The sequence below is a fragment of the Haemaphysalis longicornis genome, unplaced genomic scaffold, assembly GCF_048455015.1.
Source record: "Haemaphysalis longicornis isolate Haplotype H1 unplaced genomic scaffold, Haemaphysalis longicornis Haplotype H1 scaffold_6, whole genome shotgun sequence".
NCBI lineage: Eukaryota > Metazoa > Arthropoda > Arachnida > Ixodida > Ixodidae > Haemaphysalis > Haemaphysalis longicornis.
In genome coordinates, this window is record NW_027526407.1 from 188,807,511 (window position 1) to 188,819,697 (window position 12,187).

Genomic DNA, 12,187 nt, shown 5'->3' on the forward strand with positions numbered 1-12,187 from the left:
ACAGGAGTAATTGCTAATCTAGGCCTTTGAGCTGCAGTAGGAGTAGGCAGGCTGATGATGATGTTGATGACGACGATGATGTGTCAGTCTGCGAAGCATTCTGGCCGGTGTTATAAGGTATTCACCAGAGGTTTTCTAACACCGACGCCCAGAGCTCCGGCGTTCATTCACCCTCGCAAACGGGAATGGTTTTGTATTTTTCTCGTGGGCGCTTGGTAACCCGCATTTACCAAAACCAAATATTTGTATGTCTGTTCCCACGTGCCTGTACCAAATAAATGGGGCTTGTTCGTGCGGAGTGGTTAAACGAACATTGTTCGCATTGTTTTAAACCAACCTAAAATACGCTTCGTAACGTACAGTTGTGGGTTTCAGCTCTCGCAGAAAATATCTAAGAAATCCAAGGGATTAATTAAAAAATTTACACCGTCTTCCCGCGAGGGGAACCATGGGGTAGATGCGACGCATCGGGGGTTGCCATTGCGTTTCCGTTATGTTAGCGATGTCAGCGTGTGGATTGCTGTTGTTGTATATCTTATTTACGCAGCATGTTCACCCCCGATGCGTCGTGTCTACCCCATGGTTCCCCTCGCGGGAAGATGGTGTAAATTTTTAACCGAGCGCAAGCTGTGCGCTGACCGCGCCGACGCACAGATGGCGCTGCGGTGAGAGCGGCGGAGCGCGCAGCTGCCGCGGCGAGGAAAATGGGGGAGGGATGCGGACTACGCCGCGACAATCACGCGGGACAAGGCGAATTAAAGAGATGCGTTGCATCTAATACGAGAAGGTATTTTCATTTTCTTGTTTCATAGCTTCTGCCGCATCCCAATATGATCAAAGTCACTAAATGATGCCGTCGGGAATGAAATCCTAAAACAAACAGGCGTGTCACCGCTCCGACACGATCACATCGGGTGCTAAAAATAACTCTCTATTAAGGTTGAGCCTTACGAACGGGTAAACGGTGCAATTATACAGAACAAAATGATGTTTTCACGCACAGTCTAGCGAACTTCGCGCCTTGTGGTCGCGCCTGCGCGACAAGGCGCCTTGTCGACCGCGTCAGTGCCAAGAAGCGGCTTGCCTACGTGCGGTAAATGCGGCGGAAAAACAATCGGGCGTCGATAGTGGAGTTCTCAAGACTATGCGTGAGAAACAACCCTTTGTTCTGGCCCTGGTGGCTCCGCGGTGGGAAATGACCTGTAAGAACTTCTTCACTTGCATTTTGCTGATATCACTGTTGCGGTCTTTGCTTCCACTGTATAGATACCACTGAATCGAATGAGAAAAAGCGCCTGACTTGGTGCGACACGGTGTTTACGCTTGGAATAGTTGCGCACGCCAAATATGACAAAAACCGCACAGCATCAATGGGTAACCAGTCCACCCGACCATGTAACTTCTCTTGCGGACGCGCAAATGGTGGGCGTTATCCGAGCCCGGTGAGCGGCGACAGCCACGAGTACTGCTAACGAGCTCTGTCGGGCAAGGTAGGCGTACCACAAAAATGGCTTAAATAACGGGAGGTACCGCTTAAACCTGCGGGGAAAAGGTGTGGCTATGGACGGGGCGGTTGGACAGCAGTTGCCTACGATGCAAAGTGGTCAATAGGGCCATTTAGGGAGGACATTTATTTTGTAGGATCGAATGATAGAAATGCTTTTAACTAATTGTCGGTTGGCTGTTCCTCTTGTTGCCTAGTTTCGTGTACACTTACTTCATTAAACGGGCTCATAAACTGAAACCCTTCCCGTTCCACCGAGGTATAGCGGGTAAATTAAATAAATTGAAAATTGATTGATTGATTGATTGTGAGGTTTAACGCGCCGACGCAACGCAGGCGATGAGGCGCGCCGAAGTGGAGGGCTCCGGATTAATTTTGACCACCTGGGGATCTTTAACGTGCGCCGAAATCTCGTACACACGGGCGTTTTTGCTTTTCGCCTCCATCAGAAAAGCGGCCGCCGTGGCCGGGAATCGAACCCGCGACCTCGTGCTCAGCAGCGCAACGCCTTAGCCACTGAGCCACCACGGCGGGTAAATTGAAAATGGATGTTTGGATTTAAAATTTAAAAAATGCAAAAAGGTAATTAAACAAGATAATTACGCAGAAAATGACTCACTACAGAATAATGATAAATACAAACGATCTAAAAGCTATTATTGCGTTATTTTCCGCTGACTTTGTTTCTGCGTGTGTGTGAAATTGTGACAAAATATTTGAGGGGTTAGTATTGTTGAATATTAGCGTTAATTAGTATTGCCATTTCTTCTAATATTTTTATTGTTTTTGTATGTTTTATTAGCTCTGGTTTTCTTCTTACGAGATAATTTCTATGGATATCAAGAAGTTTTTCCCTGTGTTTGTTTGTTATTGGGCAGTCCTGTAAATAGTGGTCAAAACTGTCTGCTGGTAGGTTACATTTACATATGTTATTATTTTTTTTAATGGCGAACCTATGAAAATAAAACGGAAATCTACCGTGTCCAGTGATAAACTGTGACGTGTAATAATTGGTGGGAAAGTGGTCCTGAATTTTGTGAATATTCTTTATCCATTGCAATATGTAGCTTTCATTTCCTTCTTGTTGCCACTCAACATTCCAATGTTTTCTTAGGTTAATATTGAGCTGTTTTTTGATAAATGGTAGTCAAATAGGCCAGCCAATTTTTTTCGCCATATTTTGCTGCTTTTTTAGCCATTTCGTCCGCTATGTCGTTACCGACATTTCTACTGTGACCTTTAAAGTAACGTTAAGTTGACCTGTTTTGCTACTTTGTTGAGCATTTCTGTAATTATAAATACATTTGGGTTCCGATTATTTGGATTGCTAATTGCTTTTAGGGTTGATAGGCTATCAGTATACAACTGCACGTTACCTTCTTTGGAGCTAGTTTGGAGGTATTCCAGTGCTTTTAAAATCGCGATTCCTTCTGCCTCAAAGTTATTGCTGTACTCCGGAAGTTTGTATTCTTTGGTTTTTATTTTTTTGCCGGATTTATCTAGAATTATAAAAGCTGCTCCTATGTCGGTTTCATCTTGCGAGCCGTCTGTAAATACTACAAAATCTGTCTGGGAATTTGGTTCGGTAAGATAGGTAAAAGATATCTGATCTGCTAGATGCAGCTGCCATATATCTACTTTGATACTTATTTGGTCTCCCGTAAAAGCGCGGTTTTTCCAGGTGAACATTTTTCCGGCGAAAAGTACGTTAAATGTTTCGATTTGTTTTTCGATCGTCAGATGAATTAGTGGGACATTAGCTATGATGTTTAAGGCCGCATTAGATACTGTTTTAGATGCTTTGGTATATTTAATTAGGCTTGTTCTTTGAATACTTCTTAGTTGTTTTCTCATTAGTACCTGTTTTTATACCAAATTGGAGCGCCATAAACTATGATTCTTTCTATAGCTCTGAAATAAATTTGTTGTAGGTGTTTGCTGGTAAGCCCCCAGTTGTATGCTGTAAACTTTCCTTGGCTGTTTATTATTTGGTTTATTTTTCCTTTACGTTGTTAATATGAGGGATAAAACAGAGCTTGTTGTCTATATAGACGCATAATATTCTAATTTCTTTGCGGAATTTAAGATTTTTGTTTCCTAGTCTGATAATGGGAGGTCTTTTAATGTACTTGTCACCTATTACAGTGAATTTTGATTTGGTTGCGTTAAATGAAGTTGTTTGTCTATTCCCCAGTTTTCTACTATTTTGAGCGCTTCGGTTGCCTTTTCTTTGATATTATCTCTTGAATTGCCTCTTATTACTAAGGTTGCAATACGGTGAAACCGGTTTGTTAAAAAATAGAGTGCACGTCACTTTCTCGGGAGGTGACAGGTGGAGAAAAACATTGAAGCGCATTTGATTATGCTGGCCAGAAGACTAGAAGCAAGAAACTTGTCTGGCAGGACCTGAATGGATATGCTTATCTGCCTTAGTTTCTTTGAATACGTTCTTCTTTGAAGTTCTTTTGGCTGTTGCTAGCGAATTTGTTCTGGCTTCTGTTTTAGTTCCCAATTTCTGGGGTCTCACTTTAACGGGCGCGTTTATTGGCTTGATGAGTTTTCGTTCCAGTTGACCATGTTCTGTGCACGTAGGACGTTTGACTTATATTCTATAGTTATGTTTGGCGTCAGTGTGCTTAAAAATGTTCAATAACGTACACGTCTTAGGCCTTCAGCGAACAAAAAATGCTGGCCCCTGACACTTTTTACGGATGGCGGCACGCTATCACTCAAGCATTACGGGTTAATGTGCTCTTAACAACTTATGTAGCAAGGCTACAATAATAACTGGTGTCTTCAGGGTATATTTAACCCAACCTTTCATAACTTGAGTGTTCATAGTGACGGAGCTACACATGGGCTAGGAGGCACGCGGTATTGGAACAATGGGGATTATCCCGTGCGCCGAGATATGAACAAAGCGGTTGTTTTGTTTTTTGTCTGCAACAGAAAAGCTAATGTCGTAGCCGGGATCGAACACGCGTCCTTTGGCGTATCAGCACAATGGCGTAGCCTGTAAACTTTCAAGGCCTGTTTAACCATGATTCGGGTAAGGTTCTGTGTACAAACAATTTGCTTTGAAGAGACCCAAATCTTATTCGGTGGTTATTATACGCCAATATTTGGGCCTTCACTACTGTTAATCAACATACGTTTCATGTATGTTGACAAACACATAGTGTCAGTGTCGTCTACTGCGGTTTTCGTTCAATGACCGTGGGTGCTACAACCATAGCTGACAGATAGCTGCCAAGCAAAACATCCATCCGGTGAACGTTGTGCGACCATGGCAGGCAGTCAATGTTCAAGGTTAATGCACGTGTGAGATACGCCCGTTGTGAATAAAAAGTACAAAGGTAAGGCAGTGACTTGGGAAAATTGGCTGTAAATCAGTTTTGAATCCCGGTACAATGGTCATGGTTACCATAATTGTATCGTACATTAGATGACAACTTATTTGTTATTTTGACGTGCGGGCTTCTGTCTTTTTACATCTAATATTGTTGGAGCATTTCATTTAAGTAGATGTACAAGGCTAATAAAAAATACTGCACTTGGAAAAACGATGCGCGGGCACAGAATCCTATCAGACTCAGTCTTAACCATTTAGGAATTATCAGATACCAATTCTTTATGTTGACCATGTTTTTACGAGGTGAGAGGGTATCCGTCTCCTTCAAAATTACCCTATCTAGGAAAAAGAATTCCGTTACGTAAATGTTCACATATCCCAACATAACTGATTCTCCTCAAAGAATGATTGATATGAATCTCCGGTGACGATGACATTGGGACAAAATATTCCTTCCTGTGTACAGCTAATGGCCTCCCAGTAAAAACTCCTCCGCAGATTAAGATGCGCACGCAATCATGCTTTCGTTTTAGTTTATTCTGTCAATATATTTGTCTTTTCTTTCCCACTGGTGACGGCGGCATTTTGGCAAATGATTCTGAGCTATGTACAATCAAGTGCTTCACTGAAAAAAAAAATCGACTTACAGTATTAGGATGTGGAAGAAATCTTGCCGTCTGCGCTTATTCACTTTTCTTCTCTTCGTTCAGTTTTGGCTGATCGCATTATATCCTATTAAAGCTGCACAACTGCGTTATGTGCAAAGGTACAATATTTATATAAGCCGAAATGTTTAGAGATCAGGTTTTTTATATCACAAACCTTAGAATAAAAAAATTCCCCCGCATTTCCCCGAGGGGGAGAATGTGAAAGTGCGAATGCACGGTTGTCGGCCCGCTTGCGGCGCTTGCGCTCGGCCCCCGCAGCCCACCGCCTCGCCGCCTTCTCTTCCATCTCTTCCATCGGGTTTGTAGTATCACGTGTACACCACGCAGTTATCAAGCCGCTATAACGCCGCTAAGTCGCCAACGCACGCCGCTGACGATGTAGTTTGAATGCGTTAAAGATATAAGGCGCGTTACTCACTGATATCAGCGTGGCGTCCGTGGCTTAGTCGGTAGCGCGTCGCGCTGCGGCCGCGAAGTCCTCGGATCGAAACCTGGCGCCGGATGCTGTTTCTTTTTCAAATATAGAGGAGCACTGCGGACGCCAACGCCGCCGCCGCCGGCGGTGGATGGTTTGGGGTCGCTTATAAAGTGCATTCGCACTTAAAAGTGCTATTCATTTGTACTGTTGTACATACCAACGCTAAGCGGAATTCATTCATGAAACCTTTTACTTTGCTGTTTCGTAAAGACGCAATGGTGTCATCCAAAAGTAGCCGTGTATCTGGCAAGTCCCTCGGAATCCAGGCCGTTTTCAACCACAATGGAATGCAACTAAAAGAATTTCTACGAAGGCTCAGGCACGGGCAACAAAATCCATTAGATGTACCTTAGTGGTTGATTCTCGGAACACTAGAAAAAAAGTGTTGCGTGTATTGAACTTACACTGCTTGTTGAAGTGAGAGACCCGCCGCGGTGGCTCAGTGGCTAAGTCGTTGCGCAGCTGAGCACGAGATCGCGAGTTGGATTCCGGCCGCGGCGGCCGCTTTTCTGATAGAGGCGAAAAGCAAAAACGCCCGTGTGTGCGAGATTTCGGTGTACGTTAAAGATCCCCAAGTGGTCAAAATTAATCCGGAGCCCTTCACTACGGCGTGACTCATCGCCTGCGTTGCGTCGGCGCGTTAAACCCTACAGTCAATTGTTGAAGTGAGAGACCAGCTTCTTTGCCTGATCGAAGACAAATATTTTGACGAGGACCTCGGGCTTCGCCCTCACCAAGGCCTCGTCAGGCGACTTCACGTTCATGTCTTCAAAGGTCCGGAAGAGAGACCTTCGGCAACTGCCAGAAATATACGGAACAGTGTCCGCTATATCAGAGAGAAGGCGATCTGGTCCCTCTATCGCCGCCGCGGAAGTCGGTGTTTCAGGTTCCTGTAATTAGAATGGTGCCATAAGTTGTACGTTTGTTACTGTTTGTTCCCGAACTTAGAGCAATCATCGAACCCGTTAATCAAAACAACATGAGCTCCAGTCACCCGCGGGATTAATGCGGACTCACTGCCGCCCTAGGATCCACCCTAAATTTCAAGCAAAAATAGTTTCGTGACCTATTCAGTCATGCTTGCCCATCATAGATAGAGAACATTTCCCCCACCACATGCACAACTCATGCGACAACATTCCCCCACATGCCGCCGACCCCAGGCTCAATTCTGCTCGCTCCGAGACTAGCTAACATTATACTACCCTAACTACGCGTGATCCTCGTCCGTATTCCACCATCAGATCAGCCCAACTTCACGCGTCCTGTGGGCACGCCAATCGCTCCCTCCGAAAGGCAAAATCTTATACTTGATCACCACCCGCATTACCTCAGCCAAGGGAGGCCGCACGCATTTACCCAGAGCCATTCTTAAAATAACAGTACCGCCCAGAGAAGGACGCCGAATTGCCCCGGGTGATGCGCTGCACCCGTAAGAATAACGCCAGCGCTGTTGGCTTATTTACAATAAAGTTTTTTTATGCGTCTCCTCTGTATACTGGTACACTATTGAATTCATCTGTCTGCACACGATACAGCCAACCTGACGCTTTTGAATGCCTTTATCATTCTGGCAGCGAAAAATCACAAAAGAGCTCTTCCCCCCAATTTCATAGCGTTCCAACACCTAAAAGAATACCGAATTCCTGCTAGAAATGATTTATTATCGAGTAAACGAGCGTGTTCAATCACGATAACCTAAATGAAGCCCATAGTTGTTACCATGCCAGTGATTTTGAAAGCTGAAGCTTAGACATCCAATCTTGGGGTACAAAAATACTGGTTCATGAGGAATTAATGTTCACTTTTGGTTTCGACGATTTGTCAGAGCATCTATAAGGGTAACTGAAAAGAATAGAAGACTTTGCGTATTCATTTTAACAAGGAAAAAAGGGTGCGTATCAAATGTACGTGTTCTTTTCATTTATGAGCCATTTTTTTTTAAACTATCGCTTTTTCTAATCTTTTTGAAGCATCTCGCTAGGCCAACCTGTCTTCGTCACCTCGTCAGCCCGGATTCGATTTCCAGAGCAGCTAGTGCAAACATTGCGAGTCTGTTTATAATAGGTAAACTGCACCCAAAACACAAAAGCAAAACGTGAGCGATCGCACAGCTGCGCATGTGCGTTTTGACCCCTTTCATTTCATTTACTGCTGTTCCTGCCTCACACGCTTACCGCCATTTGCTAAAAATGCGGAAAAGAACAGAAATCGGAGAGCCACATGAAGCAAAGAGCCACTTATACCCCTGCCACACAGGCACTTTAAACCTGGATTGAAGTGAAGAGCGATTGACTTTTCGAGCGCGCACGACCCGTCGCCCCTGCTACAGGCATACCTCCGCAAAACTGGAGGCCACTCACCCACACTGACTAAAAAAAAAAAAAATTTTCCTCACGCATTCGCTTGCACTCACGCTCACCTGCCGCCCTCACCATCCGCACTCACTCGGGCTCACGCTCACCACTCACCGTCACCACTCGCACTCACTCGCTCTCCCGTTCACCATTCTTCCTCGCCACTCACCCCTCTCCCGCACTCACCACTCTCCCTCATCACTCGCACTCGCCCTCACCCCTCTTCGCAACCACTCGCACGCGAGTTTGTGCAGCAATCCCACCATGAATCATGACATGAAAGGGATCATTGCATTACGGCGTCACAAGTCCATCCGAACCGTCTTCCGAAATCAACACGCCACCACAGAGTTAATTCCATGGTGCCCTATAGCCGGAGTGCAGGGACGACATAATTCCGCAGCTAAAGCACTCACGCCATTAAGAACCATCAGCGAGGGTGGCTCCTGCAATGAATAGCCAACAGCTAGTACCTGCGCAAGATTAGCGCTTACCGGACTGAGCCCCGCAAATCACGCGAGTAGCGCGAGTGCACTCGGGAGTGGTGAGCGCACTCGCACTCACGAGTCATGAGCGGGGCTCAGGCCGAGTGGCGTTTGCCCTCACGAGGGGTGAGTGTGGCTCGCCGCGAACGGGACCCACACTCACTCGCACTCGACAGCCCACTACGATGGCGAGGCTCACTCACCCCTCACAAGTGAGTGGTGAGTGGGGTGTGTGTGAGTGTACTCGTGAGTGAGCCTGCTCACCTATGGCTACATGGCATGTTTTAATCTAGACTGGGAAGTTGCACCGGTTGGGCTCACGTGCACCAGATGGCGCTAAAAATGTGTTTTGCGGCCGGCACCAGCTAACTTTGCGTGGTTGTAGGTATACGTCGCTATGTAAATGTTATCGCACGTATAATTCAGTTGGTTATTTGATAAAAGGTGTGACGTTAGTTGAAGTTGTCACCTTCTGTGCCATTACTGAGCTCGGACGAGAGTATCACCGTTTTCGTTCCCTCCTCGACAATCTACAGCATCGACAATGTGCTTTTGGTGGAGAGTACTGAAAGGTTGTGACGTAGACCCCCAGTCCCCCCCCCCTACCCGCTTCGATGCGTTGTCTCACTGTAAACGCCGGTGCGGTAGGTTGAGTACCGGGTGCGGAAGAGGTGTGTGGCATTGTGTCTTGCGCCTGTGAGAGGAACATTGAGTCAATTTTTTTCATCGAGCGCTGGCGCATGGAGCCATGGGTCTCCAACCACCCCCCACAACCTCGGGTACCGGAAGTCTCGGGTATGATTTACACTCCCGGCTGTGGGGGCCCGTGTTCCCCTACGCCTCGCCTGCACATGTTTCCGCGAGCTGGGAGCCGCCATTTTGGGTAGCTGGCGCGTCACGTAGGTCGTGTCCTCTTCATGACCCCGCGCGACGCGCCGAACCGGCTTGCCGCGAACGTGTGCGCGAGGGCGCGAGGGAAGGAGGACCAGTTTGTCACCTTCCTTAGCGCCACCCTCTCCCCGACCTGAGGAAGATCTCCTCTCCCCTCCGAGCTGATCTGCGGGACGAACGGGCGCTCCGCCGGGGAGTCGACTGGGCGGTTTGGTCGGAGTCGGTTGGCTCGGCTGTGCCTACGCCGAATGCCCCGATGACGGTGAACCCAGTTGGCTCCACGGACTCTGCCGAGAGATTCTGCCCTGATCGGTCGCCTCGGGATGCCTCCCCTGCTCCCGCGGCCGTGATGACGGATATCGAGGTTTGAGCCCAGCGGCTTGAGCGAGCGACAGGAGCCACTGTCTCCCCGCGAGCGATAGTCGTGTTGTCTGGTGTATGCACTGTATCTGCCAGGCAATAAAGCCTCACTTCGGATTGCCGGAGTCTGTCTACCGCATGTGAGTACTCGAACCCGTGCGTGAGTCTTCGGATTCCGCAGGGCTAGTGTACGGCGCGTAGCGTTCTCTAGCAAAGCTAGCCGGGGTCCTCTGCTATCCCGTACGTTAGCCCACACGGCCTATCCATGATGGCCAAGTTCTTTGAGACTCCCAAACCAAGCAACTCGTGCACACTGCCATGAGTTGCGGTTCAAGGCCCCGAATACCTTGGGTGACGCAGGGACACTCACCTGTTGTTAAATTGGCTCCCTGGAGAGTCTCAGTCACATCTTTACCGCTGCGTGCGTTCCTGTGCCAATTCGTAGGCTTGTCTGTGGTTGCAGAAAGCCCTTGTGCAACCGTACAGGGAACCCGTTATATCTTGCGAGTCCCGAGCGGGCGACTGATACAGTATTCGCAGTTACCAACGGATCGGCCGGTGGGCGTTGCCCAGTCACACTTAAGAAGGGGGTAGGGGTTGCACATGGCGCCAACCATCCACCGGGTGGTTGGCGCCATGTGCAACCTCCACCTCCATAGACTTGACCCGCAAGCCCCAACACACTGGTAGGCAACGGAAAATAGCACCCACTGCCCCTCAGGTGTATGTAGCAAGCACGCCGACAGTCATGTTACCTCGCCTTTTCCTCTACAGTGTGACGCGTCCAAGGCATTTTGGTTGGGCTGACCGATCTCTGGTGTACTGCCCGGGCCGGAGTTGTTTCTGCGGACTGTCTCCGACACAAAGCCCGCCGGCTAGTTAGCAGTGAGTACATCAAACTATGTAGCTTTTTTAGGTTCACCTACACTGCAAAAACTGGCCGTCACTTTGACGTCCGAGTGACCGTGATTTCTGACAAGGAGTCGACGTAAATGGCAAAGACTGTTATTTTGCCCTCAATTCCATGGGAGAGGGGATAGATACAATGAGCGAAAGGAAACAGACAAACTGATTTCGGTAATATAGCACTCTGATTGGCCGCCCCATGCGGCTGTCACCAGTGGTTCCTTTTCTTTTTTCTCTTGTTTCCCGCCGGCTTGAAGAATGCTTTCTTTGTAGGGGACCTTTCCCAGAGACGCCGCCGCTTACTTGCGGGCGGGGGAAGTTGGGGCCTTTCCAAGGACGCTTCCTTTGTCTCCCGTCACTGTCGCCGCCGCCCGCACGGTCGGGGGAAGAAGGGGGGAAGAGACACTTTCCTCTGTTTGCGAAAAGCGTTTGGGTTGCCCTCCTTTCTCGTGTCGGGGGCTCACACAAACTTCTTCGAAACTGCGACCGAGCACACGTCTCTTTTCTCGTCCCCTTCACCAGCCGCGAGGCACGCATACACGAGCGCTCGGCATTTTCTTGGTTGTTTTAACTTGCGGGCGGTCGTCGCAACCTTGGCCAATCTCCAAAAGCGGGCATTGCTGGCTTCACAAACGTGTGCCGGGGACGCTGGGCAGCCGTCGCGAGGCAGACACACACGAGCACTAGACATTTTCTTTGTTTTGTAACTGCCTGGTGGTCGCCGCGAAGATGTACCCACGTGGCCGCACTCGGCATTTTCTGGCTATATTTAACTGACAGAAAAAATTACGATCTGCTAAACAGTTTCACTGTTAATAAAAAGCAAGCAAAGAGACCTGGAGTGTTACGGTGCTCAATTGTTTTTAGGAAGTCATTTCCCACAGTAATTTTCGATTCATTTTCATTTTGATGCGTCCGTGCGCTCTTTGAAAACTTTTGTTGCTTTAAAAAAAGAATTTAAGTGTCATAACGGAGTTTTTGAGTTGAGGAAGTCGCGTAATTGCTTCCAGAAGTTGATTTAGTTTGCTTATTGCGGGCAGTGCCGTTATGCAATTGCTGGCAATGCATGGAGCTCCAAATAACTGTCATGCAAACTTATCCTAGATATAAATTGGAACCTTTTAAATTAACTTCCAATGTGATGCGTGCGTACGCTCATTGAAATTTTTTTGTTGCCCTAAGAAAA